Source organism: Acanthisitta chloris, unplaced genomic scaffold (assembly GCF_000695815.1).
Source record: "Acanthisitta chloris isolate BGI_N310 unplaced genomic scaffold, ASM69581v1 scaffold30029, whole genome shotgun sequence".
Classification (NCBI taxonomy): domain Eukaryota; kingdom Metazoa; phylum Chordata; class Aves; order Passeriformes; family Acanthisittidae; genus Acanthisitta; species Acanthisitta chloris.
In genome coordinates, this window is record NW_008692433.1 from 318 (window position 1) to 5,314 (window position 4,997).

The 4,997-nt window shown below is 42.6% G+C and overlaps 1 pseudogene; it reads left to right on the forward strand.

Moving 5' to 3' along the window:
* The first annotated feature begins 1,671 nt into the window (after positions 1-1,671).
* LOC103809813 lies at positions 1,672-3,712 on the forward strand (annotated as a pseudogene).
* Positions 3,713-4,997: the final 1,285 nt, after the last annotated feature.

Below are 4,997 nucleotides of genomic sequence, written 5' to 3' on the forward strand. Positions count from 1 at the left end.
GGGAGGTGTCCCGGCCCAGGGCAGGGAGGGTTGGGACTAGACGATCTGTAAGGTCCATTCCAACCCTAAAACTCTATGATTTTACGATTGTATGAAACCAGCAAAACTGTATTTGTTTAGCCAGGTGTGAGGTCAGGCTAATTCAAAAATGGCAGCTATAATTTTCAGCGGAAATTTTTTTCATCCTCTGAAATCCTATGAAAATAATCCTCTTTCAGTGAATACAGCCTGATAGCCAAACATTCCAAAACCCCTCTGTGTAGCAGTTCGTAATGTCTCAGGTCACTACATAATTGTCCTCATCTTGTCCTGCCTTTGCTTTATTTATAGGCACCAGAAGACTTCTGCTGAAGATCATCTGGGCCTCCAGTTCTTTGAGCACTGCTCTGGTTCAGTCTTTCTTAATGTGTTCCTCTGGGAAACCTTCAGTGTCATTTGCCTCAGTATGAAGGATGATCATTGAATTATTACTTTTTCCCATTTAGGTCTTTTCAACAGCAGCTCTGTTTCTTGTGCAGAAGGAGAGCACAGGCTCCTACTCCTGGGGCTTGCACTTGCAACGTGCTGTTCATTTTACCACAGCAAAGACTTTCCCCATCATGTGCAGAGACCTTCTCTTGGTACTGATGTACACCTCCCATCATCTTTCTCTTTGTATTGTGGTTATTATCCCTTTCCATTGCTTGTAAGTTTTCTGTCTATTGCCCTTGATCCTTTCAGACTCTGGAATTCAGAATTTCAAACTCTCCCCATTTCCAGCATTTCTGTGGCTAGCTTCTTTCTCCTGCTACCCCATGTTCAACTTATGCCTATTCAGTCTCCTTATTCACTATCTTAAAATTGCGTTTTGGCAGTATTTATCCTCCAACTGAATATTTTCTCTTGTCTTTAAGCACTTTCATGGAAGATATCCTGCATCAACTTATCTCATTTTTTGTTCATCATAATGTATGATCCTTCAACTTCATATGCTTTATCATGTCTCATCCACTATATCTTATAGACTATGACTGAATTTCTGTATCATTTTTACATGCTTATAAAATCACCACATTTTGCCGTGAGTGCTGATGAAACATTTGGGGTTTGTATAAACTTCTTCCAGGTCTGTCTGCTGTCAGATTATGCACATCCTGCAGATTTTGCAGCCATTAATACTCTGCCTGGTTTATTTCACTCTTGCTAGCTACCAAATTATCTTAATTCTGTTGTTAGCACAGGTGAATGTGCAACTACCTGTCCCTACAAGCTCCTATGAAACCTCCCTTGCTGACTGCCCTCTCTTCATTGTCTTCCCACTTATTTCAATTTACAGGCGTGGTCCTGGTTAACCGAATGCCGTTTTACCCACTAACTCCAATTTCCAGGACATTAATGAGTTGTTGGGATCCAGTCGTGCCGGGTGGAGCTCTGGAGCCTCCTAGTGGCCTTGGCTGTTTAAAGAAATCCTGCGCCAGGGTCTGGAACAGGGAGTCGTTTCCCTGTCAGTAAGGATCCAATTTTGACATCTCGAGTGACCCCCCCTCCCCCGCCATCCCCAGAATTAAGGCTGTTTGAGAGAAGCATATAAGGGTAGTCCTTCTCCAAATGCTTTTTTTGATTATTTGGTCGTATTAATCAGCTCAATGTTCCTAATGTATTCTTCTTTCCCCTGTTTTGCTGCTGATCCAGCCCCCGTTGCTGGTTCACTACGTGTACAATACACCCACCAGGCAGTTGTGAGCACTGGAGGACTCCTGGCTTTTTCAGGAATGGCGCTGGGATTTTTTGGACTCTACATGGTCTGGATGTATGCAGCAACCAACTTGCAACAGGGTATGACTTTATGTCTTTATGGCTTTCTTCCACCTCAGACACCCTTATTTGAGGGTGCTAATGGGAAAAGTTTTAAAATCTGATTTCTTTTTTGATTTTACGAGTAGCTAGGACCAGAAACGCTCTTTAGAGGTCATTTCACTCCTGTCTCAGTCTGAAAATAGGAAATTTGTGCAGGAAATCTGCAATGACAACGAAGGCAAATAATTAGACTTTGCACCTGAAAACTATATGCAAGCAAAAAATGAAAAGTGTTTCATTTTTCAGTTGAAGACAAGAGCTTTGTGAAGGTTCAAAGAATCTTCATAAAGGGTGCTGAGGTACAAGGATACAGAAATCCCAAGTTTTGTACTTACTATCAAATTATCTTACGTTTTGAACAGAGGCCCAGGCTTTCAGCTGACCTTTCCTTTACTCCAGGAGAAAGCAGGCCAGAAAGTTGTCTCCAACAGTTAGCATATTTTCCTGGAACAGGAAGCAAAGCTGGCAGGGAATAAAATAAACTATTCCGAATTCCATGCTGGATGCCTGAGAAGATGTCTGGAATTTGAGCTCTTTGGCAGTCCTGGGCTGCCAAATAGTCTAGGTATCCATTAAGATCGCTCTAAATTAGAGCAGGTTTGAAGGCTGCTCTAAGCAGTCAGGCAAGAAAATGAAGAGCAAATAGAGGTAATACACCAACTTCCATTGTGTCTTGCCTCACTTTCTACCCTGAATACAGTTCAGCTAGTATTAGCCTTAATTCAGACAGCTTGGACACTCTGACATCTGTCTCGCTTCAAACACAGGACCATGTGATTTCTCATGCAGTGCCAAAGCTGCCAAAACACCTTTACTTTTTTCTTAAATAAGAATGAAATAGCGTATATTTCATGATCCTGCTTTTTTGCTTGAACATATACAATTCACTCTTACAGAGCATATGTCACAAATACACTCTTATACATAGTACACCTGAGCTCATGCTTCTGCTAGGAACAAAAATGTTTTCCTTCTACCAGTTTTTAACTTTTCATTTGTAGGAGCACTGACTGCTTTAATTTCCACCTTCACAAATACCTCAGTACTGTCTAACTGGTGCTATTTCTATTGATGTTTTTCAGGTCTTGGGGTTTCCTTTTCATGGACACCAACCATCAGCATTTATAGCCATTATTTCTCCAAGTAAAGGGCTTTGGCCAATGCTAAAGAATGTGCTTTCGCATTCACATTTGGGCTGATAAGTCAATATGGGTGGAAAGGTGCCCTTTTGATCACAGGTGGCATACAACTCAATATTTGTGTCTGTGGAGTACTGGTGAGACCTCTGGTAAGCAGCTGCCTCCCTGAAGCTAGCCATTCTGAAACTGAAACACCATCTGGCAATAGTGTGTCCAGGACAGACAAAGAAAGTAAGTCTCACATCATACACAAAACCTTCAACTGGGTGATTGTGAGGTGACCGGAGTTCATACTTTATGCCATTTTTGGCTTATTAGCTGCTATGATATTTTTCGTTCCTCCTTTATTCTTAGTTCCACTTAGCTATGGGCTGGGAATAGATGAATCATGGACTGCATCCCTCCTATCCATTTTGTCTATGGTGGACTTTGCAGGTGGATTGCTGTGTGGCTGGTATGCCAATCTGCATGTTACCAAAACCATTCATTTGCTGGCAATGACGATTGCACTGATCAGGACTTCCCTGATGCTGCTGCCACTGGCTAACAATTACCTTTCCTTGGCAATATTCACTGGCTTCTGTGGATTCTAATTTGGTACAACAGTTGCTATTCACATTACAGTGCTGGCAGATGTTGTAGGCATAATGGATTTTGATAGTGCTCTAGGGCTTTTCGAGCTCATTTGAAGCACTGGAGGTTTTGTGGGGCCTCCTCTTGTGGGTAAATTGAGATGATACTCTGCCAAATAGTTTACAAGAAGAAAGGGATATGGTAACCCAAACTGAAAAGATCTGGATCTGCACCCAAATTTCTCCCTTTTTTACCTCAGGGATGTCTGAATTATATAAAACCAAATAATTGTTTTAAATCCTCTCCAAAGTACCTTGCCCCCTCTCTTCTCTGTGATTTTAGAAATACCTGTTCAACCTGAGGATGAATGGCAGGGCTCACATGGTGTTGTTCCTGTGTCCCACATAATCCCACTTGATGGCCTCCCATTATCTTGCTATGCAAGTGTCCCTTTGGGACAAGCAACAGACCCATACTTTCAGAGAAACTGAAATTTGAGACCAGTGATGTTGCACAAATGCTGGTATTGTTGGGAGGATTTCTATAGAAGGTCAGATTGAACTGCCTGAAACATTAGGCTATGCAAACCTCAAGGAAGTATTCACAAAGATGCCTGCTGTTTTTAGAAAGCATTTAAACCAACCAATATAATAAATGGGAGAGGTAGCACATAAGAACAGTGGGAAGGAACAGCAGACAAAGGGTTTATGGACTGGCAACAAGATATAGTAATTGGAAAAACGCAAGACAAACAAACTGCAAGCTGTAGGGACTTCACAAAGTGCTGTGGCAGAAAAATGACCAATGTAACTTGTAAAATGCAGATCTGAGTCCTTATCCAAAGACCACTTCTCATGCATGAACTGGAAACCCATAGCAGTGTCTACAGCAGATGCATCTCCTTTCCTTCCTTAAACTCTCTGGTGCTATACAGCTATGGTCCAAGTGACAGCAACTGATGGCAGCCGCACCACAGAACATGGGACTACTCAGATCCAAAGCTGCATGGTTTGTAATTTTTTCTGCCAGTACCGTCATTGTCACGCTTTAAGTTGGAAAGTGCTTCAAACTTCATAGCATTTTGTTTCACAGAGTCTAGTTGAAGGCCTGCTACTGGTGGTGTCTCCCAGGGTTCTATACTAGGCCCAGTATTGTTTAACTTATGCATCAATGACTTGGATAAGGGGATAGAGTGACTCCTCAGCAAGATGAGTGATGATGCAAAACTGGGAGGAGCTGCAGATACCTGTGTGGCCCTTCAGAGGGACTTGAACAGATTGGAGAGATGGGCAGAGAAGAGCCTGAATTTCAACAAGGGCAAAGGCAGGGTCCTGCACCAGGAGATAAATAACCCCAGGCATCAGTACAGTCTGGGGGCTGACCTCCTGGAGAGCAGCTCTGCAGAGAAGGACCAAGGGGTCTCGGTGGACAACAAGCTGTCCATGAGCC